Source organism: Bufo bufo, chromosome 1, assembly GCF_905171765.1.
Source record: "Bufo bufo chromosome 1, aBufBuf1.1, whole genome shotgun sequence".
NCBI lineage: Eukaryota > Metazoa > Chordata > Amphibia > Anura > Bufonidae > Bufo > Bufo bufo.
In genome coordinates this window covers 393,417,256-393,443,662 of record NC_053389.1, presented here as the reverse complement: position 1 = coordinate 393,443,662, position 26,407 = coordinate 393,417,256, and positions in this window count along the sequence as shown.

Sequence of the window (26,407 nt, the reverse complement as noted above, 5' to 3'; positions counted from 1 at the left end):
AGTCATAACAAGTATGATAAGGATTTACATATTCATATTTAACATCATGATCCTCCAAATCGGTGTCATTCCATTGGGAACGTAGGAGCTCCGTCCATACATCTACTGGGGTGGGGACTGCTACCAGACATGTCTCCAAAATGTTAGATGCAGATAAAGTGGTTCGGAGACAAAAGTCAGTTAAGTTCAGAGTTTTGGCCAGGTACAGCCATAAGTTCTCCTTTGTCTTCCATAGACTGTCTTCCCCTCTGCATTCCGTTTTCAGGTATGTCTGTCTGTTCCACAGCCATGGGACAGTAAGTAGGAGACACAAAATTGCAATTATTAAGGCACTGCATCTCAGCCATCTCGAGGAATTTCCCGACTGCATCATCTCGTTGGGGGTCAAGGCCGTCTGCCTCCATTAGTACCCCTTCTGTATCTTCTTCGAGGTCAAGGCTGTCTGCCTCCGTTAGTACCTCTGGGCCTCGTTGGAGGTCAGGGCTGTCTGCCCCCGTTAGTACCTCTCTTTTCTTCACCAACTTAATCCTTGTGGCGTGGATCCACGTGGGCGACTGTTCAGTGAGGACTGCTGTTCTGGTGATCGCGACTACCTCGGTGGGTGGTCCGTAGGTGAAGCTTCCTGGTTCCTTTCCCTTCTTTAAGATCGTGATCATCACCTGGTCGCCTATCCGGAATGGACGGGTTGATTCCTGTGAAAGAGAAGGAGACTTACAAGCAACTTATTTATTTCAGTTTTACTGAGGACCTTGATCAGATTATTACTCCTCTCTGATCAGGTCCAAGTCCCCTTCCTGCACTACCAGGGGGCGTCTTGCCCATGGTGTGGGGAAAGGCCTACCCATGAGTATCTCAATGCTGTTATGTCCTACTCCATAGAAATGTGCTATTAAGATGGAAGCACTGTGTTGGGGAATGCATAACTTCCCCTCTTCGCAGACTAATCCTATCTCAGGATTTTTCTGCAATACTGGATAACACCAGTCTTACTGTTCCTGTTCAGTGGCATACCACTGAAGATCAGTAAGCATTTGCAACATCTCAGGGGTTGGAGGTGCCAAACATGGCATCTCCCAATGGTTGCAAAAACCTGTGAGGTTGCATTTGGCCACTCATTTCGCCACCTTATCTGCCAGCGCATTGCCCTGTGAGACATGATCCTTACCATCTGCTGCCGTGAATCCTCTCCTCTGCCAAATCATACCATGGTCCCACACTACCCCATGTGTGTACCTACTCTCAGTATAAATGGTGACAGGTCTATCAGTATGTAGAATACATGCCCTAGTGAGTGCAATGAGCTCAGCTGCCTGCTGTGTTTGAGTGCGGATGTCCTTAAGTAGGCCTACAACATCATGAGTGATGTGCAAAATGGTGTAATGTCACATTGTGAAAGACTTTGTCAACTCTTACCATCATAGCACAGGCTGCAAGAGAACACAGACATGCCGGCATCGCTTGAACCGAGGTGGGCATTACCTTTGAGAAAAACGCACAAGGACGCAACTTGCCTCCGTTTTCTTGTGTCAGTACACCCGCCATGGTTTTACAATTTTGGCGTGCAAACATGTGGAAGGGCATATTATAGTCAGGGAGGCCCAGCCCTGGACTCGACATGAGCAAACATTTCAGATAATCAAATGCATTGTACATTTCAGAAGACCATTTAATCAAATCTGGATTTCCATCCAGAGTGGCTTGCCTCAAAACATTGTCAATAGTGGGAGCAATCAGGAATCCATTGTCTACAGTAATTTATCATACCAAGGAAAGATAACATTTCTTTCTTGGTGTGCGGGGCGACCAAACCCGCAATAGACTGGACTCTTTCTGCGCTGATTCTCCGTTCACCTTTTGTGAGGACAAAGCCCAAGTATTCAACCTGCATTTTACACTATTGCATTTTCTTAAGTGTCACTTTGTGACCACATCCTGACAACCATTGTAAACCATCCTGAATGCTGGCCTCCGCTGACATGCTACACAGTAATAAATCATCGACATATTGCAGCAGCAGAGAACCTTGGGGGGGTGTACCATGGCTCTAACATCGCTTGGAGGACTATGCTGTACACTACAGGTGAATCAGCATATCCCTGGGGCATTTCTGCACCAGGTCAGTTGACGTCTGTCAAAGGAAAAAGCAAAAAGTAGTCTGGTTATCTTATCAACTGGGATAGAAAAGAATGCATTTTTCAGATCTATCACACTGAACCAAACAGCGTCTGCTGGAATGGCAGATAATGATTAAGTGACATCAGGTACAACAGGGGCTATAGGCACAATGATGTTGTTGATGGCCCCTAAATCCTGTACAAAGCGGGTAGCACCATCTGCCTTTGTCACTGGATTCACGGGCGTGCTGTAGGGTGAAATCACCTCTGCCAGGATTCCCTTTTGTAGGAATTCTTCTATCATTGGCCTAAGTCCATCAAGTTTCTCTTTTTACAGCGGGTATTGTTTCTGGAACACTGAGATGACACCTAGTTTCACAGTAGCTTTGTAAGGTGTGCAATCTATGAATCCTGTGTCATATTCATTTGAAGACCATAATGCAGGGTTAATGTTATTAAGCTCTGGGTGGTCCTGTATGTTTGCAAGAATCAGTGGCACTGGTGTAGAGACTGGAATAAGACCTGAGTGTACTCTTATGTCCTGATTCTTTGCTGATACCTGCAAGTCAAGCTTAATGAACAAATATCTCCCTAATAGGCTGACTGGGCAATCTAGTATAATGCTAAATACATGATCTGTGATGTATTCCCTGTCCATGGTCTCGAGTAGTAGTGAGTCAGTTTTGAATTTTTTTTTTTATTTTAATTTTTTTTTCAAAACCCCATTAATTCACATAGAAGGCTCACATTTCCTTCCTCCCACTCTGAGTCATCTAAGTCCACCCCTTTTAGTCGGACGCTTTGGTCCTTCTTCTGTTCTGCCATTAGTATCCTAGCTGTCCATCCGAGCAGAGCTCTGATGTTAAGCACAACACTTAACATGTAACATGTAACTGCAAACATTGAAACGAACAGATCTGACAATACAGACATGAACACACAAAGGGCCCATAAAAACTTTTCATTGACTTCAATAAATAAAAATGTACAGCTTGATCAATGCTGTTGGTACCAATAAAAACCAAAAACTTCCAAGAAAAATAAAATTCTCAATGCGCATATTTAAAAACAAATACCGTACTCCATACGCATTCATATAAAAAAAATTTTTCATGTACTCTTTTTCCATTAACAACTCATAACCACGCCCTTACACATAAAATATGAATTGCATTCACAGCTCTGCTACGTACATCTCAGTCTTCGTACTTTTTCAATTCCATATACAACTCAGAGCCACACCCATTCACATTCCACTGAATCATGTATCTTTCACCCAATCACACAATCTCTTTGTTACATTCCAAAATTTGCAGCACAGACAAACACAGCTTTCCTGGAAACAGATAGCCACACCACACCCAGAATTGCTGATGGTCTGTCACTGTAAAACAATATACATGTTATAATCATACAGTCATTTTGTTAAAATTCAAATCATCTTATATGCCATGTAGTTTTTTGTTTAGTGTCACACACATCGCCACTTATTCTATATAATTACCCTCCCCATTTCCTTTGCCTTGCGTCTCTTATTTCAGGAATGTTCAAACAGGGGAAGTAAAGCAATACATCACAGGACGTTCAACTGTCCCAAATGTTCCTCAAACTTTTACTCATATCTGAATAAGGACTTAGAATGGGTGCAACCTTAGATTGATAGGATTGGACTCTTCCAATTAGCATCATCACTGCAGGCACATTTTAAACCATCGGAACATACAATTTGGAAAGATCTAATCCAATACTGGAGCCCTGTCTGGAAGATCTTTTTAGATAACACAGGTTAGTATCTTTACATTCTGCTAATGCATTACCAATTACCAGCCCCCCTCCCCCCCAACCCCCATATGGAGGTTAGTTGAATTCCTGAGCACAGGAGGGGGGGGGGGGGGGGGGGGGGGGGGGTTCTCTCTGAGAGCACATTTCAGAGAAAACAGGAAAAGTTCTTGTGGAACTACAAGTGACATTTTGGAATTTACAGCAGATGTGGTGGGGGAAGGGATGCCACATGGCAACTTCTTTGTTCTCTCTATAGGATTCAAAATCCTCCATCTTGAAATAAGAAATGCTACTCATTTCTCCAACTTCTAATTTCTCTCAGTCACTTCCATGGACACTTTAAACCATAACTCAGTATGCACCAGCCTATTATTATCCTTCAACTTCTCTTTTCAATTATCAATACACTTATGCATTAACTGTCCATCTTTTAGTGCTGTAATCTCTAATTCTAGGGCTATAAATCGTCACTATTTAAACACACACAGATCATTAGGGCAACAAAACTTAACCAGTTGATTTCTGATTGCAGACACTGAAGCACTTTTTTCTTGTCATCAAATAACTTCCTGTCTCTGCTCTGTTTTCTCATTCACCATCACAGGAGTTCTGATGTAACCAGTCTGTAAGCTTCTAACTTCACAGATTATTACAGCTTTTCATCCCTGTTGCCAGCCGGGCATAACATTCTGTTTCACATTTTAACTGTCAATTCTCACATCCTGCCAAATTGTCTACCCATGGGTTAACTAGGAAGTAATTTGTGGGACTAGACCGTACAACATAAAGTTTACATGTTGGCAGTAATGGAAACAGAATGATTTCACAGTGGGATGTGACCGTACACTTACCAACCGGTCAACATCTCACACAGACAGATAATCTTAATACTTCTAAAATACTTATACTATATATACATAAGAGTTAATTCAAGCTTGTAACCTTCTGTTCCCGGAACAGATTATTCATATATAGTGCACTATCTCTAACGATACGGACTCAATCAGTGCCTCCAGGTCCGAAGAAGACAAAAATTGATGTCTCTTGCAACAGACCCAAAGATGACCCCCCCGGTCCCGGACGAGCCCCCAAGCTGTTGGGCAATATACTCACTTGCCTAACGTGTCCCTGACACATGATTTCGGTGATCAGCTTGAATTAAGTCTATTCCGGTACCGGGAGAATGAACAAGATAACACTGAACACGTGTGTAGTTCTAATCCATTCTGGTTTATTTCACAGTTGGCAAACAATTATAATAGAGGGGGTTGAGCTTCCTTGACATCCAATCATATGTTAGCATTAGTATTCGACCACTGGTATGATCACACATAAGCTTCTGCATTAACATAATAGATGACTCATAGTAACAGCATTTGACCAATCAGGTATATACACATAGGCCAGCATGTACTTGAGCCAGATGACCTTATATGGTAGGAACAGCACAGGAAGTTTCTCACATTCCAAAAAGGGGGAAGGGAGATTTTGTAAGTGCTCTGACCAAATGTAATACACGTTGCTGAAAAGACAAAATTGAGTTACTTATAGCCCATCAGTAACAGTCAGTGTCACAGTGTGACCAGGGGGGCAGGCGGTATATGAAGGGGTAATACTGGTAGGCCTGGTATATGGATAGCAGAGATCGGCAGATGGCATCCTCTGGGCAGTAGTCTCTCTGGTCATCCTTCACCAGCACCCTGACTGCCACCTGCTTGGTCTGGCTCTCATGGCACCTCACTGCCTGGTGCTTGGCTATCAGCACTGAGTCACTCAGTCACACTGACTGTCACTCAGTGCTGATAACCAAGCACCAGGCAGTGAAGTGCCATGAGAGCCAGACCAAGCAGGTGGCAGTCAGGGTGCTGGTGAAGGATGACCAGAGAGACTACTGCCCAGAGGATGCCATCTGCCCATCTCTGCTGTCCATATACCAGGCCTACCAGTAATACCCCTTCATATACCCCCTGCCCGTCTGGTCACCCCACCCCTAACACTCAGGCAGACAAGTGACTCAGTCTAATGGACAGTGATATACCAGAGGGGGATCATTGGCAATAACTCAAAAAATGTGCCCTGCTGGAGCCTAGAAAAATGCTATTTCCTATCGTTTGATGTATACAAAAGTGCAGCACTCCATGTTTTTGTATCCTGCAGAGTCAATTTTAAAAAATGCATACGTTAAAGTAAATTGCCATGGAACTGTTTGGTGAACGGACGCCACTGTACGGCATCAGCCTGAGGCATCTGTTAACGCATACATTTTTGGTATGCATTAAATGGATCGCAAAAATAGGATGTGAACCCAGCCCTAGTGTCAGAATAAGCACCAGTACACATCGGAGCAGCGTGGCGGAGAGGGGAGGCCACAATGTACTGACAGAGCGCTACCTGGTCCTGGTGGTCAGGGATGAGGACTGTGTTTCCCAAGGATCATTTTTCTCAAGTCCATTAAATGTACTTCATACTAGGCTGAGATCGTGCGATCGTTGTCTTTGGGTCTGAGAGCCTGAATCTGTGCCGACCCCTTCACTGTGCTCCCTGGACGCCGAATTACCTTGTTGATACAGGACCGCTTGCCTGCTGTGGGGGACGAAGGTGCAGATGTCCTGGACGCTGCCCCCCACCGTTTGTATCCTGTGGCGTTTCCTCTGTGTGCCGCCTGGCTGGAGCTGGGTGGTTTGCTGTCTGGTTGTTTCCCTGCCTTGATGTTAGACCTGTAGGGACTCCAGGCTTCCTGTCTCCAGCTTCCAGTCTCCCTGAGTGCATTGCTGTGTGGACTGGCCGTGTGGACTGGCGGCTTCCTGGCTTTCTCACCCTACCTTGGTGGTCGTGCTGTACTGCTCTAATGGACTGGTGCTGGGACCTGAATCAGATTGTGAAGATCGTGGACTGGTGAGATCTATCCTGTTTGACGCAAACCCCTCCCCCCCCCCACCCCCGGATCGGACATTGTGTTTTTCTTTTTCCTCCTGTTTTGTACTCTCCTCTCCTCCTCACCTAACCCTAGTTTTTAACCCTCACCCCCGAGTTTTGTCAACTAATTACTAATACTAATCCCCTATTATTTCCCATTCGGAAAAGGAAAAAATAAAATAAAAAAAACTACATGGTGACTATACTATATGTTGATCAGTAAAAAGTAATAAAACCATACCGAGATAAGAAAATAAAAAATTTGAGGAAAAAAAAAGGGGGGAGTGAGGAGAAGAAGTGAGGAGATTTGAAAAGGAGAATAAAGGGAAAAGAAGAACAAGGGGAAAGGAAAGTGGGGGGAGAAGGAAAAAAAAGAATGGCCAGGAAGATGGCTCCCAACTGACTCGACTTTGTTTAACCACCTCAGCCCCCAGTGCTTAAACACCCTGAAAGACCAGGCCACTTTTTACACTTTTGACCTACACTACTTTCACCGTTTATTGCTCGGTCATACAACTTACCACCCAAATGAATTTTACCTCCTTTTCTTCTCACTAATAGAGCTTTCATTTGGTGGTATTTCATTGCTGCTGACATTTTTACTTTTTTTGTTATTAATCGAAATTTAACGATTTTTTTGCAAAAAAAATGACATTTTTCACTTTCAGTTGTAAAATTTTGCAAAAAAAACGAGATCCATATATAAATTTTGCTCTAAATTTATTGTTCTACATGTCTTTGATAAAAAAAAAATGTTTGGGTAAAAAAAAATGGTTTGGGTAAAAGTTATAGCGTTTACAAACTATGGTACAAAAATGTGAATTTCCGCTTTTTGAAGCAGCTCTGACTTTCTGAGCACCTGTCATGTTTCCTGAGGTTCTACAATGCCCAGACAGTACAAACACCCCACAAATGACCCCATTTTGGAAAGTACACACCCTAAGGTATTCGCTGATGGGCATAGTGAGTTCATAGAACTTTTTATTTTTTGTCACAAGTTAGCGGAAAATGATGATTTTTATTTATTTATTTTTTCTTACAAAGTCTCATATTCCACTAACTTGTGACAAAAAATAAAAAGTTCTATGAACTCACTATGCCCATCACGAAATACCTTGGGGTCTCTTCTTTCCAAAATGGGGTCACCTGTGGGGTAGTTATACTGCCCTGGCATTCTAGGGGCCCAAATGTGTGGTAAGGAGTTTGAAATCAAATTCTGTAAAAAATGATCAGTGAAATCCGAAAGGTGCTCTTTGGAATATGGGCCCCTTTGCCCACCTAGGCTGCAAAAAAGTGTCACACATCTGGTATCTCTGTATTCAGGAGAAGTTGAGGAATGTGTTTTGGGGTGTCTTTTTACATATACCCATGCTGGGTGAGATAAATATCTTGGTCAAATGCCAACTTTGTATAAAAAAATGGGAAAAGTTATCTTTTGCCAAGATATTTCTCTCACCCAGCATGGGTATATGTAAAATGACACCCCAAAACACATTCCCCAACTTCTCCTGAGTACGGAGATACCAGATGTGTGACACTTTTTTGCAGCCTAGGTGGGCAAAGGGGCCCATATTCCAAAGAGCACCTTTCGGATTTCACTGGTCATTTTTTACAGAATTTGATTTCAAACTCCTTACCACACATTTGGGCCCCTAGAATGCCAGGGCAGTATAACTACCCCACAAGTGACCCCATTTTGGAAAGAAGACAGCCCAAGGTATTCGCTGATGGGCATAGTGAGTTCATGGAAGTTTTTATTTTTTGTCACAAGTTAGTGGAATATGAGACTTTGTATGAAAAAAAAAAAAAAAAATCATCATTTTCCACTAACTTGTGACAAAAAATAAAAAATTCTAGGAACTCGCCATGCCCCTCACGGAATACCTTGGGGTGTCTTCTTTCCAAAATGGGGTCACTTGTGGGGTAGTTATACTGCCCTGGCATTTTCCAGGGGCCCTAATGTGTGGTAAGTAGGTAAATGACCTGTGAAATCCTAAAGGTGCTCTTTGGAATGTGGGCCCCTTTGCCCACCTAGGCTGCAAAAAAGTGTCACACATCTGGTATCTCCGTATTCAGGAGACGTTGGGGAATGTGTTTTGGGGTGTCTTTTTACATATACCCATGCTGGGTGAAAGAAATATCTCGGCAAAAGACAACTTTTCCCATTTTTTTATACAAAGTTGGCATTTGACCAAGATATTTATCTCACCCAGCATGGGTATATGTAAAATGAAACCCCAAAACACATTCCCCAACTTCTCCTGAGTACGGCGATACCACATGTGTGACACTTTTTTGCAGCCTAGATGCGCAAAGGGGCCCACATTCATTTTATGAGGGCATTTTTAGACATTTGGATCCCAGACTTCTTCTCACGCTTTAGGACCCCTAGAATGCCAGGGCAGTATAAATACCCCACATGTGACCCCATTTTGGAAAGAAGACACCCCAAGGTATTCAATGAGGGGCATGGCGAGTTCATAGAATTTTTTTTTTTTTGGCACAAGTTAGCAGAAATTGATATTTATTTATTTTTTCTCACAAAGTCTCCCTTTCCGCTAACTTGGGACAAAAATTTCAATCTTTCATGGACTCAATATGCCCCTCACGGAATACCTTGGGGTGTCTTCTTTCCGAAATGGGGTCACATGTGGGGTATTTATACTGCCCTGGCATTCTAGGGGCCCTAAAGCGTGAGAAGAAGTCTGGAATATAAATGTCTAAAAAATTTTACGCATTTGGATTCCGTGAGGGGTATGGTGAGTTCATGTGAGATTTTATTTTTTGACACAAGTTAGTGGAATATGAGACTTTGTAAGAAAAAAAAATAAAATTTCCGCTAACTTGGGCCAAAAAAATGTCTGAATGGAGCCTTACAGGGGGGTGATCAATGACAGGGGGGTGATCAGAGAGTCAATATGGGGTGATCACCCCCCTGTCATTGATCACCCCCTGTAAGGCTCCATTCAGATGTCCGTATGTGTTTTGCGGATCCGATCCATGTATCCGTGGATCCGTAAAAATCATACGGACATCTGAATGCAGCATGACAGGGGGGGGGTGATCAATGACAGGGGGGTGATCAGGGAGTCTATATGGGGTGATCACCCCCCCTGGAAGGCTCCAGGGAGACGCATGTATGTGTTTTGCGGATCCGATCCATCTATCAGTGGATCCGTAAAAATCATGCGGACGTCTGAATGGAGCTTTACAGGGGGTTGATCAATGACAGGGGTGTAATCAATGACAGGGGGGTGATCAGGGAGTCTATATGGGGTGATAACCACAGTCATTGATCACGCCCCTGTAAGGCTTCATTCAGACGCCCGTATGCGTTTTGCGGATCCGATCCATCTATCAGTGGATCCGTAAAAATCATGCGGACATCTGAATGGAGCTTTACAGGGGGTTGATCAATGACAGGGGTGTAATCAATGACAGGGGGGTGATCCGGGAGTCTATATGGGGTGATCACCACAGTCATTGATCACGCCCCTGTAAGGCTTCATTCAGACGTCCGTATGCGTTTTGCGGATCCGATCCATCTATCAGTGGATCCGTAAAAATCATGCGGACATCTGAATGGAGCTTTGCAGGGGGTTGATCAATGACAGGGGTGTAATCAATGACAGGGGGGTGAACAGGGAGTCTATATGGGGTGATAACCACAGTCATTGATCACGCCCCTGTAAGGCTTCATTCAGACGTCCGTATGCGTTTTGCGGATCCGATCCATCTATCAGTGGATCCGTAAAAATCATGCGGACATCTGAATGGAGCTTTACAGGGGGTTGATCAATGACAGGGGGGTAATCAATGACAGGGGGGTGATCAGGGAGTCTATATGGGGTGATCAGGGGTGATCAAGGGTGAATAAGGGGTTAATAAGTGACAGGGGGGGGTGTAGTGTAGTGGTGCTTGGTGCAACATATTTACTGAGCTACCTGTGTCCTCTGGTGGTCGATCCAAACAAAGGGGACCACCAGAGGACCAGGTAGCAGGTATATTAGACGCTGTTATCAAAACAGCGTCTAATATACCTGTTAGGGGTTAAAAAAAACACATCTCCAGCCTGCCAGCGAACGATCGCCGCTGGCAGGCTGGAGATCCACTCTCTTACCTTCCGTTCCTGTGAACGCGCGCGCCTGTGTGCACGCGTTCACAGGAAATCTTGCGTCTCGCGAGAGGACGCGCCGGCGCGTCCACCCAGAAGTGCAGGGCCGCCGCAAAGACGCAATCCTGCGTACGGCGGTCCTGAGGAGGTTAAGTCAGGACAGAAACCAATAGAGTCTTCTAAAATTGACCAGTTTTTGAGATCACCAAATTTAAGCACCAGGTCTGGACAAAAAGGGAGACAGGATATTAATATAAAAAAAAATACTCCTGAATCTAGATCGGAGGAGTCACCTGAAGGGGACCCCTATACTGGACAAGGGGAGACGTTTGTGGAAAACTCCTCTCCATTAGAGGAGATTCTATCAATTGTTAAAAATAATGGAAAAGCGATACAAGATATTGCGGTCCAATTGGGGTCAGTACATTCAGACGTGCTTATTATAAAAGACGATCTGATAAAATGGTGGGTGGGTTATGATGCGTCTTCTTTTGAGGTGGGGACCGGAGTGAGGCTTGAGGACTCTATTGGTTGGATGCTTTAAGATTAATTGATGACTATAAGAATTTTAACATGGAATGTTCGAGGCCTTGGGGAAAAGATGAAAAGGCAGGTGGTTCTAGATTTGATACGGAGACACCTACCGGCTATTGTTAGCTTGGTAGAAACCCATTTCACACAGGATACAATCTTTCAACTTGGGGGGAGGTGGGCTACACAGGTCTATCATTCTACATATACTAGCTATTCTAGAGGAGTCACAGTTTTGATCCATAAACAGATTAATTTTGTATGCTTGGCATCCTCCGTTGATAGACAGGGATGATATGTTTTTCTTCATGGTAGGCTTGATGGGAAGCTATGTATTCTGGCCTTTATTTATATCCCTCCTCCTTTCTCTATGCAAGTACTGACCTGCCTGATGGCGTTTGTGGACCAGTGACCTGAATGTCTGGTTATAGTAAATGAAGATTTCAACTGCGTGATGAACCCAGAGGTGGATAGGATCCTTATGGGAGGGAATGGTTATTCCCTGGCCCAGGGGTCTCCCCTGGCTCGGTTCTGCCGAGAGGTGGGCCTTGTGGACGTCTGGGAATATCTATTCAAAGGAAAAAGAGCTTATTCCTGTGTTAGTAAATCTGGAAGCTCTATGTCTAGAATTGATCTGGCCTTGATAAATAAAGGATATTTAAACTGTATTAGACGGATGAAATATGAGACCAGATCAGTTTCAGATCATGTTCCTTTTCTAATTGAGCTATGCACGGTCAGGAATAATTTTTGACTGAAACCCCCATTTAGATTGAACCCCCACTGGTTATTAATAATGGATAATCACAACCAGATAGAAAATGAGATTATTTCCTTTTGGGATAAAAACATTGCTTCAGCTAAATCCCAATATGTTTGGGATGCTTTTAAAGCGGTTATGAGAGGGATTTTCATTAGTACAATTGCCAATTTGACTAAATGCTATGCAAAGAAGGAGAAAGAACTAGAGGAAGCAGCTGTGGTGGGAATGGCAGGATATGTAAACTCAACAGAGGAAGATAGAGAGATTATGCAGAGGACAAGGCAGACTTTTTCTGACTTCCTTCTGGATAAAGCTCAACAGAGGTTATTCTTTAAAGGACAAAAATATTTTTCTGAGGCAGGACGCCCCGGGAAGATGCTGGCCAGGGTAATAGCTAGCCAGGATGTAAAGAAAGCGATTTGGAGTATTCAGGCCCCGGATGGGACCATTATGGAAGATCAGGAGGAAATAATGGAAACATTTATAAATTATTTTAGTGAACTATATAAATCAGAGAGTGCTCTCTCAGAGGACCAGATTGACTCATATTTGGATTCTATTTCCCTTCCAGTTCTGACAGATAATCAAAAAGAAAGTTTGGAGATTGATTTAAGTCTTCAAGAGGTAGAGGATGCAATTGAAGCCTGTTCAGGTAATTCCTCCCCTGGAGCGGATGGATTTCCGTATGAGTTCTATCGTAAATACAGGGAGGTTATTCTTCCGTCCGCATCTGTGGAGAACACTCTCTGGTTCAATAAAGGAAGGAATCCTTCCAGAAACAACGACAGAGGCTGTTATTATAGTTATATTAAAGAAGGGTAAAGACCCTAATGATTTGGGGTCGTATAGACCTATCTCCCTTCTTAATACAGATGTCAAACGTCTGTCTAAAATCTTAGCTACAAGGCTATCCAGTGTCATGACATCAATTATACATCCAGACCAAAATGGATTTATCCCTAATAAAGGGACCCATTATAATCTACACCGTCTCTTTGCTAATTTACAGATACCTGGAGGGGCTTCACGATCTATTCTGTCTATAGATGCCTCTAAGGCCTTTGATAGAGTTCAGTGGGGGTTTCTTAGGAGAGTGCTTCATAAGATGGGTGTCACCGCCAGACATCTGAGAAGCTCTGACAGACGTTCCTTCAGAACCTCCTGCTTGAGGTTCTTTTGTTTTGCTTTCGTTTTGTCATCTCGTTTCCCTCTCTCAGCTGTCATCTAGTTGCACTGATTGCATCCCTTTAAATCCCCTCCCATACTGCATCACTTTGCGGTTTATACAACTTCCTGGAGTGTGTGCATGCTGGATGCTACAACTGATGCTTCTACAGATACGTCTGTTCATTTATCTGTGTTTTCCTGTTTGCTTGATCCTAGGTGACCCTGACTCCCTCCGTATTAAGTGTAGGGAGTCGGTGGTCGTGTCCCCTCACTATTATGGGTGTTCAGGTTTCATACAGTCGAGGAATGAGGGTATGCAATTATCTACCATAGAGATTTTTGCATAGGCTGAGCAGTAAGGGAGAGAGCTAGGGCTGTTGCAGGGCTTACTCTTTGGTTCCTTCGTTTTGGATCAAGTCAGTCGGATCTTCATTTGTGTCTTCTAGTTTTCTGTAACACCTTCCGTGACATTATAAACCGCCCAAAACCGTCTCAAGCATGGATCCAGTTTCACTTTTGACTGAACACATGAAGGGTCTTTCATTGGAGGTAGCAGATCTCCGTAAAACTGTATCTCAGTTTCAGGTGACCGATTCAGCTTGCGTTCATGAAGTTTGTTCTGAGCCTAAGATCTCGCTCCCGGATACGTTTTCCGTGGGTAGTGAGAATTTTGTTTGGTTTAGAGAGGCTTGCAAACTCCATTTTCGCCTACTTTCCCATTCCTCTGGTGATGAGGAGCAGAGGGTGGGGATCATCATCTCGCTGCTCAGGGATAACGCTCAGTCTTGGGCCTTTTCGCTGCCGGTGGGGGCACGGCCCCTCCGTTCAGTGGATGAATTTTTTTTAGCCCTGGGTCAGATATATGATGATCTGGATCGTATTGCTCTGGCTGAGTCTAGACTACGTCTTTTATGCCAGGGTAAACAGTCCGCAGAGATATACTGTTCAGAATTTCGGAGATGGGCAGCTGATACTGGTTGGAAGGATGCTGCACTCCGAAGTCAATTTTGCCATGGTCTTTCGGAGGGATTGAAAGATGCATTTGCCTTTCATGAGAGACCTACCTCCTTGGACTCTGCCATGTCTCTAGGTGTTCGTATTGACAGGCGTCTTAGAGAGAGAGGAGAGATCACTCCTTCCTGTCATACTCACTCCAAGGACAGTGCGGCGGTCTCTTTCAGTGCGCAGGGGCCTCAGTCTCTCTCAATCCCCTCTGAGCAGGAGCCCATGCAGCTGGGTTTGCTTGCCTCTGACAATAGAAGATTCAGCTCTCAGAGGAGGGTTTGTTTCTGTTGTGGAGGTATAAATCATTTGGCAAATGTTTGTCCCTCTAGGAGATTCAGGCAGTTTTTTGAGAGTAATAAAGAAACAAAAAGAAAGAAAATCCTCTAAAAACGTTCCATCTGTTACTATTGGCAAGGTTGATGCAGAAATTGAAGGTTTTCCGTTTGCTTGTAGTTCTTGTTTTGTCCTACCTGCCAGGGTGGCGCTAGAGAGCAAGAACATTTTTTGTGAGATTTTTGTAGATAGTGGAGCAGCTGTCAATCTCATTGATAATCAATTTGCTATAACACATGGTTTCCAGGTATGCACTTTAGGAAAGGATATACCTGTTTTTGCTATTGATTCCGCTCCACTTTCTCAGAAATCGTTAAAGGGCATAGTTCACAATATCCGTTTGATTGTAAGTGATACTCATGTTGAGGATGTGTCATGTTTCGTCCTAAGCGGGTTGCCTACTCCTCTAGTGTTGGGGCTACCCTGGCTCACTAAACATAACCCCACCATTGATTGGCAAGCGAGGCAAATAAATGGTTGGAGTGACTTTTGCAGAGAGAATTGCCTCACGACATCTGTTTCAGAGGTTTCTGTACCATCTTTTCTCTCAGAATTTTCAGATGTGTTTTCTGAGAGTGGTGTTCAGGAGATGCCCCCTCACAGGGAGTACAATTGCCCTATTAATCTCATCCCAGGCGCCAAGCTGCCTAAATCTCGTTTATACAATCTCTCCCAATCTGAAAGGGTCGCTATGCGTGCTTATATCTCTGAGAGCCTGAGAAAGGGACACATACGACCCTCGAAGTCACCTGTTGCCGCTGTTTTTTTCTTTGTTAAGAAAAAAGATGGTTCTTTAAGACCATGTCTGGATTTCAGGGAGCTGAACAGTATCACAATTCGTGACCCTTATCCGCTTCCTCTGATCCCGGACCTGTTTAACCAGATTGTTGGGGCTAAAGTTTTTTCCAAGTTGGATCTAAGAGGGGCATACAACCTGGTCAGGGTCAGAGAAGGAGACGAATGGAAGACGGCCTTCAATACCCCTGAGGGCCATTTTGAGAATTTGGTTATGCCTTTTGGTTTGATGAATGCTCCAGCCGTCTTTCAGCATTTTGTGAACAGCATTTTTTATCATTTAATGGGTAAATTTGTACTAGTGTATCTAGATGACATTTTGATTTTTTCTCCTGATTTCAAAACTCATAAGGACCACCTACGTCAGGTCTTGCTCATCCTGCGGGAGAATAAATTGAACGCTAAACTGGAAAAATGTGTGTTTGCGGTTCCAGAAATTCAATTTCTGGGGTTTCTTCTGTCCGCTTCTGGTTTTCGCATGGACCCCGAGAAGGTCTGCGCTGTGCTTGAGTGGGAGCTTCCTGAGAATCAGAAGGCGCTGATGCGTTTTTTGGGTTTTGCCAATTATTACAGGAAGTTCATTTTGAATTATTGCTCTGTTGTTAAACCACTCACTGATATGACTAGAAAGGGGGTAGATTTTTCCTCCTGGTCGGTAGAGGCACGTAAGGCCTTTTCTAGTATCAAGGAGAGTTTTGCTTCCGCTCCCATCTTGGTACAACCTGATATCTCTCTGCCCTTCATAGTTGAGGTGGACGCTTCTGAGGTGGGTGTGGGTGCGGTCTTGTCTCAGGGTCCCTCTCCTGCCAAATGGCGACCGTGTGCATTTTTCTCGAAGAAACTCTCCTCCGCAGAGAGAAATTACGATGTGGGAGATAGGGAGTTGTTGGCCATCAAGTTAGCTTTTGAGGAATGGCGCCATTGGCTAGAGGGAGTCAGACACCCTATTACCGTGTTTACCCACCATAAGAATCTGGCCTACTTGGAGTCAGCCAAGCATCTGAACCCAAAACAGGCCAGATGGTCTTTGTTCTTTTCAAGGTTTAATTTTGTTGTCACGTTCTGCCCTGGGGTTAAGAATGTGAAGGCGGATGCCCTGTCACGTTGTTTTCCGGGAGGTGGGAATTTTGAAGACCCGGGTCCCATTTTGGCTGAAGGTGTGGTGGTCTCTGCTCTTTATCCTGAATTGGAGGCAGAGGTTCAGGCAGCCCAGGCAGAGGCTCCTGATCTTTGTCCTCCTGGGAGGTTGTTTGTGCCTCTTGCTTTAAGACACATGGTTTTTAAGGAGCACCACGATACTGTCCTTGCTGGGCACCCGGGGGGTAGAGCCACAGTGGATCTCATCGCTCGGAGATTCTGGTGGCCGGTGCTTCGTAAGTCGGTTGAGGGTTTTGTGGCAGCCTGCGAGACCTGCGCTCGTGCCCAAGTCCCTCATTCACGGCCATCAGGTTTCAGAGGTTTCTGTACCATCTTTTCTCTCTGAATTTTCAGATGTGTTTTCTGAGAGTGGTGTTCAGGAGATGCCCCCTCACAGGGAGTACAATTGCCCTATTAATCTCCTCCCAGGCGCCAAGCTGCCTAAATCTCGTTTATACAATCTCTCCCAATCTGAAAGGGTCGCTATGCGTGCTTATATCTCTGAGAGCCTGAGAAAGGGACACATACGACCCTCGAAGTCACCTGTTGCCGCTGTTTTTTTCTTTGTTAAGAAAAAAGATGGTTCTTTAAGACCATGTCTGGATTTCAGGGAGCTGAACAGTATCACAATTCGTGACCCTTATCCGCTTCCTCTGATCCCGGACCTGTTTAACCAGATTGTTGGGGCTAAAGTTTTTTCCAAGTTGGATCTAAGAGGGGCATACAACCTGGTCAGGGTCAGAGAAGGAGACGAATGGAAGACGGCCTTCAATACCCCTGAGGGCCATTTTGAGAATTTGGTTATGCCTTTTGGTTTGATGAATGCTCCAGCCGTCTTTCAGCATTTTGTGAACAGCATTTTTTATCATTTAATGGGTAAATTTGTACTAGTGTATCTAGATGACATTTTGATTTTTTCTCCTGATTTCAAAACTCATAAGGACCACCTACGTCAGGTCTTGCTCATCCTGCGGGAGAATAAATTGAACGCTAAACTGGAAAAATGTGTGTTTGCGGTTCCAGAAATTCAATTTCTGGGGTTTCTTCTCTCCGCTTCTGGTTTTCGCATGGACCCCGAGAAGGTCCGCGCTGTGCTTGAGTGGGAGCTTCCTGAGAATCAGAAGGCGCTGATGCGTTTTTTGGGTTTTGCCAATTATTACAGGAAGTTCATTTTGAATTATTCCTCTGTTGTTAAACCACTCACTGATATGACTAGAAAGGGGGTAGATTTTTCCTCCTGGTCGGTAGAGGCACGTAAGGCCTTTTCTAGTATCAAGGAGAGTTTTGCTTCCGCTCCCATCTTGGTACAACCTGATATCTCTCTGCCCTTCATAGTTGAGGTGGACGCTTCTGAGGTGGGTGTGGGTGCGGTCTTGTCTCAGGGTCCCTCTCCTGCCAAATGGCGACCGTGTGCATTTTTCTCGAAGAAACTCTCCTCCGCAGAGAGAAATTACGATGTGGGAGATAGGGAGTTGTTGGCCATCAAGTTAGCTTTTGAGGAATGGCGCGATTGGCTAGAGGGAGCCAGACACCCTATTACCGTGTTTACCCACCATAAGAATCTGGCCTACTTGGAGTCAGCCAAGCATCTGAACCTAAGACAGGCCAGATGGTCTTTGTTCTTTTCAAGGTTTAATTTTGTTGTCACGTTCCGCCCTGGGGTTAAGAATGTGAAGGCGGATGCCCTGTCACGTTGTTTTCCGGGAGGTGGGAATTTTGAAGACCCGGGTCCCATTTTGGCTGAAGGTGTGGTGGTCTCTGCTCTTTATCCTGAATTGGAGGCAGAGGTTCAGGCAGCCCAGGCAGAGGCTCCTGATCTTTGTCCTCCTGGGAGGTTGTTTGTGCCTCTTGCTTTAAGACACATGGTTTTTAAGGAGCACCACGATACTGTCCTTGCTGGGCACCCGGGGGGTAGAGCCACAGTGGATCTCATCGCTCGGAGATTCTGGTGGCCGGCGCTTCGTAAGTCGGTTGAGGGTTTTGTGGCAGCCTGCGAGACCTGCGCTCGTGCCAAAGTCCCTCATTCACGGCCATCAGGTCCTCTCCTCCCGTTACCCATTCCTTCCCGTCCTTGGACACATCTGTCCATGGACTTCATTACGGACCTGCCTCGTTCCTCGGGGAAGACTGTGATTCTGGTGGTGGTGGACCGTTTTAACAAAATGGCGCATTTCATTCCTTTTCCTGGGTTGCCCAATGCTAAGACGCTGGGGCAGGCATTTATTGATCACATTGTCAAATTGCATGGTATTCCTTCAGACATAGTCTCTGATAGGGGCACGCAGTTTGTTTCCAGATTCTGGAAGGCTTTCTGTTCTCGCTTGGGGGTTCGGTTGTCATTCTCTTCTGCTTTCCACCCACAGTCGAATGGCCAGACGGAGCGCGTCAATCAGAATCTGGAGACATATCTGCGCTGTTTTGTGGCGGAGAATCAGGAGGATTGGTGTTCTTTTCTCTCCCTTGCTGAGTTTGCTTTAAATAACCGTCGTCAGGAGTCCTCTGATAAGTCACAATTTTTTGGTGCATATGGGTTTCATCCACAGTTTGGGACATTCTCTGGAGAGGGGTCTTCTGGTTTACCTGATGAGGAGAGATTCTCCTCGTCTTTGTCATCTATTTGGCAAAAGATTCAGGATAATCTAAAGAGCATGAGTGAGAGATATAAGCGTGTGGCGGATAAGAGACGTGTGCCTGGTCCGGACCTGAATGTTGGTGATCTGGTGTGGTTGTCTACTAAGAATATCAAATTGAACGTTCCCTCCTGGAAGTTGGGTCCTAAGTTTATTGGGCCTTACAAAATCTTGTCCGTCATCAATCCTGTTGCCTACCGTCTTGATCTTCCTCAGACTTGGAAGATCCATAATGTTTTTCATAAGTCCCTATTAAAACCTTATGTCCAACCCATTGTACCCTCCTCTTTGCCTCCTCCTCCGATTGTGGTTGATGGTAATCTTGAATTTCAGGTCTCTAGGATTGTGGATTCTTGTGTTGTCCGCGGTTCTCTCCGGTACCTCGTTCATTGGGAGGGTTATGATCCTGAGGAGAGGATGTGGGTCCCAGTGACGGACATTAAGGCCACTCGTCTCATCAGGGCTTTCCATAGGTCCCATCCTGAGAAGGTGGGCTCTGAGTGTCCGGAGTCCACTCGTAGAAGGAGGGGTACTGTCACCGCCAGACATCTGAGAAGCTCTGACAGACGTTCTTCAGAACCTCCTGCTTGAGGTTCTTTTGTTTTGCTTTCGTTTTGTCATCTCGTTTCCCTCTCTCAGCTGTCATCTAGTTGCACTGATTGCATTCCTTTAAATCCCCTCCCATACTGCATCACTTTGCGGTTTATACAACTTCCTGGAATGTGTGCATGCTGGATGCTACAACTGATGCTTCTACAGATAAGTCTGTTCATCTGTGTTTTCCTGTTTGCTTGATCCTAGGTGACCCTGACTCCCTCCGTATTAAGTGTAGGGAGCCGGTGGTCGTGTCCCCTCACTATTATAGGGTGTTCAGGTTTCATACAGTCGAGGAACGAGGGTATGCAATTATCTACCATAGAGATTTTTGAATAGGCTGAGCAGTAAGGGAGAGAGCTAGGGCTGTTGCAGGGCTTACCCTTTGGTTCCTTCGTTTTGGATCAAGTCAGTCGGATCTTCATTTGTGTCTTCTAGTTTTCTGTAACACCTTCCGTGACAATGGGCTTTGGCCCGAGATTCAGTAACATGATTAAACTTCTTTATAGATCTCCTACTGCAAGAGTGAATATAAATGGTCAACTTACAAGGATCATTTTTCCACTGGGAAATACAGGGCACAGTATAATACATTAGAATCTATATAATATAAAGATATTAGCCCTACCCCCGAATGATAATACAATTAGGTGGTCATTTATTATATAGAAATACGTCTATGTTAGGTGTATTTCTGACACAGATTGTGGCGCAAAGGTCCTTAGCACGGCAATCTGCATATTTTTCCCGCTCATGCCAGGTCTAAAAAAGGATGGTGTGGGCAGGGAAAGGGATGCAGTTATAGCCATCCAGTTATTGGATACCACCGCCATACATTGACCAGATAACACCTCTGTACAGTGACCGGATAACACCGCCATAGCGGGAATGACTAGGTGCACTGCACAGGGTGTGGTAAGAGGGCACAATACAAGGTATAAGGGTGCACAGTACGGGGTGGGGGGCACAGTCACATGACCCTGTGACATTAGAAAGTCCTTATGGTGAATGCGGTTCATACGCCACCATAATGAGAGGCAGAGAAGTGAGACAGGTGTGTGATTATGTGGCTAGACATAAAAAATGTAACTGTCGGCCAGTACAGGCCCCAAAAATTAGGCAATAGGCATTCACCTGACAGCACTGAACTTTGGATTATGTGGCTGGAGGAACATTAGGCGGTCACAGGATAAATATGTAACTGTCGACCAGTACAGGCCCCAAAAATTAGGCAATAGGCATTAACCTGACAGCAAAGAACTTTGGATTCTGTGGCTGGAGGTACATTAGGCGGTCACAGAATAAATATGTAACTTTCGGCCAGTACAGGCCCCAAAAACTAGCCAATAGGCATTCACCTGAGAGCAAAGAACTTTGGATTCTGTGGCTGGAGGTACATAAGGCGGTCACAGGATAAGGGTCCATTCACATATCCGTATGAATGGGTCCGCAATTCCGTTCCACAAAATGCGGAACAGAATTGCGGACGTGTGAATGGAGCCTAAATATGTAACTGTCGGCCAGTATAGGCCCCAAAAATTAGGCAATAGGCATTCACCTGACAGCAAAGAATTTTAGATTCTGTGGCCGGAGGTACATTAGGCGGTCACAGGATAAATATGTAACTGTCGGCCAGTACAGGCCCCAGAAATTAGGTATTCACCTGACATAAAAGGCTGCTCTAGGTCACAGGATAAATATGTAACTGTCGGCCAGTACAGGCCCCAGAAATTAGGTATTCACCTGACATAAAAGGCCGTTTATGCCGCTGTATATACATAAGGCAAGGACCATTCTTTGTTCTGGGTGGTAGCGGATATGTGTGGGCTGTTATGAAGAAATTCAATTACACGTGGTCATCACAGGTGTTGAATTCCTCCGAGATCCATGCCTCGTGAGCTAGGCGAGTGCGCTTATCAGTCACGATCCCCCTGCTGCGCTGAACGTCCTTTCGGACAGGACACTTGATGAGGGGCAAGCCAAGAGTTCCATGGCAAATTGTGCCAGCTCTGGCCACAGGTCAAGCCTGCACACCCAGTAGTCAAGGGGTTCCTCGCTTCTCAGAGCATCCACATCGGCCATTAACCCGATGTAGTCGGACACCTGTCGGTCTAGGCGTTCCCAGAGGCTGGATCCGGAGGGCGGCTGTCGATGGGTTGGCTGTAAAAATGATCTCATATATGAAGTGACCAACACATCTTCAAACCGCCCTCTTTTTGCAGGCGCAGTAGGATTGGTACCCGCATTTGTTTCCCTGTGGGTGGAAATTGCTCTTCCAGTGCCCGCAACAGCAGAAAGCAGCATCTCTCGCAGCAAGGACTGGAAAGGCTGCATTCTGACAGCCCTCTTGGATGCTGGTAACATGTCCGCCATTTTGTGTTTGTACCTGGGGTCTAAGTACGTTGCCACCCAGTACAGGTCCTTGATCTTTATGCTTTTTATACTGCGGTCCCTCTTCAAAAACTGGAGCATGAAGGCCCCAATTTGCACTAAATTGGAAGTGGTGAAGCGCCTTGGCTCCTGCTCATCGCCCAGGAGAATGTCGTTCCCAGTCTCCTCCCTCCAGCCACGGACAACACCAGCGATTCCCGAAAAGTCTGCTCTTTCTGCTCCTCCTCCTCCCCCCAGCCACCATCCTCCTCTGACTCCTCTTTAGACTCCTTCTGACTTGTCTCTGATGGAGTAGCCCCCCCTGGGAATTCATTCAGCATTGCGACTTTCTCATCTTCCAGTTCCTGCTTCTCAACGGCTGGATCAATGACACGACGCAATACATGCTCCAGAAAGAAGGCGTAAGGTACGATGTCACTGATGGCAAACTGTCTGCGACTGACCAGTTTGGTGATCTCATCAAATGGCCGCAGAAGTCTGCATGCATCGTGCGTAAGCAGCCACTGGCGCAGTGAAAAGAAACCAAGCTCCCCAGAACCTGTCCTGCCGCAGAGTTCGTACAGGTAGTCGTTAACGGCACGTTTCTGCTTGAGCAGCCTATCAAGCATATACAAGGTGGAGTTCCAGCGCGTCGGGCAGTCACAAATCAGACATCTGACGGGCAAGTGGTGTCGCAGCTGAACGTCATCAAGGCGAGCCATGACCGTGTAAGATCTAAAATGGCCAGAGATTTTCCTGGTCTGCCGCAAGACGTCCTGGACCCCGGGGTATTTGGCAACGAATCGCTGCACGACAAAGTTCATGACATGTGCCATGCACCGTGTGTCATTTTGCCCTGTTTCAACACTGTTGTAGAATCATAGAACCTCCTAGCACATGTGCGACGATTACTTTAATGGTATACACATAGTGGTCCATTCGGACCAATTAACGTCTTTTTTCATGTGCTACTAGTAGTTAAAACTTCACTTTTATTCCGGTCTCTTTATTAAAATACTTTAACAATAATACTGGAAAGGGTTAAAATTCCCAGTGATTGCAGATCACCTCCTTCACTTGAAAGCCTGCTGCTGTTCTTAATCTTTCACAGCAGCATGCTGCTAGTCATTTCAGCTTGATCTGTTTCTACAATGGTCCATTGCCTGTGTTACTGCTTTCACTATATCGCTGTGCTAGCTATTAATTCCTCCTCTCAAGGAGTTCCCTCTCTGCTAATCACTGTTCTAAAAACACACACACATAGATCTCCTGCCTCCCAACATGTTTCGCTGGAAAACCAGCGTCTTCAGGGGATCCTGCAGGTTTTTGCCCTGTTTCAGCGCGCTCAGCAGATTGGCACCGTTGTCGCACACCACTTTACCAACTGTCAAATTGAACGGGGTTAGCCACTGATCGGCCTGTGACCGCAGAGCTGAAAGCAGTGCAGGACCGGTGTGGCTCTTGGCTTCCAGGCACAACAGCCGCAGCACAGCATGGCAACGTCTCACCTGGCATGTGTCACGGCTGTATGTGAGCAACAATAGTATACACCGTAAAAGAGCTACTGACCGGACCCAAACTAGAGAGGATAAAGGGTGACCCCTGTCCGACCCTCAAAGCTCTCCCTATTCTGCTAAAGCACATGCCCGGATCCAAATGGCGGAACGAGGCATGCCCACGTGCCTAAGACTGATGACCACTGTAACCCCTACAATAGTGGAAGGGGCACGGCCACCGGTGCCCTACTCAGTATATGGAGGGAACCGTGGCCACCTCAGATCCAGTCAGAAAATAATCAGGTACACAACAATGTCTGTACACTTAGCTGAAGGTGTTGCAGCCGCAGAGAAGACGGATCCAAGGACAGCTGGCAATATCCGGAGTGCTTGCTGCAGCAGAACACAGGTCCAGTGAACTGATAGCTACAAGTGAAGATACTAAAGCAAGAGCTACAACTGAAATGAGAACTATAATCCACGCCCTACAATAGGAGGAGGGGTGATATAAAGAGAGGGTAATCAAACGCATGAGGAACAGCTGGGAGGAAGGAAACCAAAAGTAAACAGAGCAGTGAGAACTCCTCCCAGCTCTAGTAGTGAAATCATCACAGGGGTGGAGAAACAGAGCTGTGAGAACGTCCCAAAGCTCTGGTAGTGACAGCATGTCAAATAGGTTCTTGAGAGTTCGGGGGGTGCAGCGGAAGAGGCGGTAGAAGGTTCAACCAGTGGGCAGTAAAAGTTATGTACCTTCCCTGCCCGTGTTTGCTAGACCACGTGTCTGTGGTCAGATGTATCTTGGCACCGACACTGTGTGCCAGAGATACATTAACTTGCCGATGAACGTGGCCATATAGTTCAGGGATGCTCTTCTGGGAGAAATATTTCCTTCTGGGGACCTTCCATTACGGTGTGCCAATGGTCACAAATTTTCTAAAGGCCTCCGAGTCCAGCAGTTTATATGGCAGTAGTTGGCGGGCTAGCAGTTCTGACAAGCCAGCGGTCAGCCATTGGGCAAGAGGGTTATCCGGCGTCATCTTTTTTCGCTCAAACATTTGGGCCACGGAAGCCTGCCTTGTGCCAGATGAACGTGACGACGGCATGGTGGAAGGTGGAGTGGAGGACAACTGGGAGAAGAGAGGAGAAGGAGAAGAGGCAGGACGGGGAGCGCCGGGATTGTGGCTTTGTGGGTTCTGACAATGTTGCTCCCACTGGGCTCGGTGATGTGAGGCCAGGTGCCTTCTTAAGGCGGTCGTCCCTAGGTGAGTGTTGGGCTTACTGCAACTTATGCGTTGACAGCACAGGCTGCAGATGTTAACACTTTTATCAGCAGCTGACACGTTAAAAATAGCCCACACTGTGGAGCCATGTGCCGGTGTTCCATTAGATTTCCCTACCCCGTGAGATTTCCCTACCCTCATCACTTCCGGCCGCACCGGACATGACGTGAGGAGGTGTGCCGCGCAGGCGCACAACGACGAGGTAGGGAAATTTTACAGCATGAGCGGGGAGCCTCACCAGCGGTTAGGGTAGGGAAAAAACACTGGCCCATAGTTTTTCCCTACCCTAACCGCTGGTGAGGCTCCCAGTGCATACGCAGTGTCGGCCGGTGTCCAGCTGAGAACATCCATCCGATCACCGCGCCTGCGCACTGGCCCGTAATTTTTCCCTACCCTAACCGCTGGTGAGGCACCCAGCGCATGCGCAGTGTCGGCCAGTGTCCAGCTAACTCTTCTCTGAAATTTCCCTACCCCATCATTGTGCGTCTGCGCGGCGTGGCACACCTCCTCACGTCATGTCCGGTGCGGCCGGAAGTGACGAGGGTAGGGAAATCTCACGGGGTAGGGAAATCTAACGGAACACCGGCGTCGTGGGAGCGCATGGTGGATGGCTCGCTCCAGATACATTTGCAGTCTGCTTTTAGCCTCCTGTGCACTGCGAGTTCTGCCTGCTTTTCCTCCCTATCTGCTGCTCCGTCTCTCCCTCTGAACTCCCCTCCTCTTCCTCTCTTGTGGGCACCCACGTGACGTCCATTGACATGTCATGATCGTCACCTTCACCACCACTGACATTAGAGATCTCGGAGTAGGCAGCAACATCGGGGACCACCCTAATCTGGGTACTGTCATCAGACCGCTGGGTGGTGGCCGTTGCTACCTCCTCTTCCTCATCGGATGCCAAGAATAGCTGCGCATCGGTAAGGTCTGGGAATGGATGGGAAAATAATTCCTTTGACTCGAGTGGAGGGGCTATGGTGGTGGTGGTGTTGTCTTTGGGGGTGCACACAGCAGAGAGTGAGGAGGGTGCAGATACAGAGTTTGAGGAGGGTGCAAAAGCGGAAGGCTGAGTGAGCCACTCAACCAACTCTGGTGCGCCCTTTGAAGTTATTGCACGCGTCTTCTCCAACTTCCCACTTAGGCTCCGGCCTAGTGCACCTGCCCAACCCCTACCATCTCTGCAGAACATTCTGCCTCTTCCCCTGCCTGTCATTTTCTAAATGACCCTCTGCCTAAGTCCGTAGAGAAGAGCAGTATTTGTGGAAGAAGGTATATCGCAGCCCTCAATCAGTATTTGGTGGAAAAAGGTATATAGCAATAGCACCCCTCAATCAGTATTTTGTGGAAGAAAGTATATAGCACCCCTCAATCAGTATTTAGTGA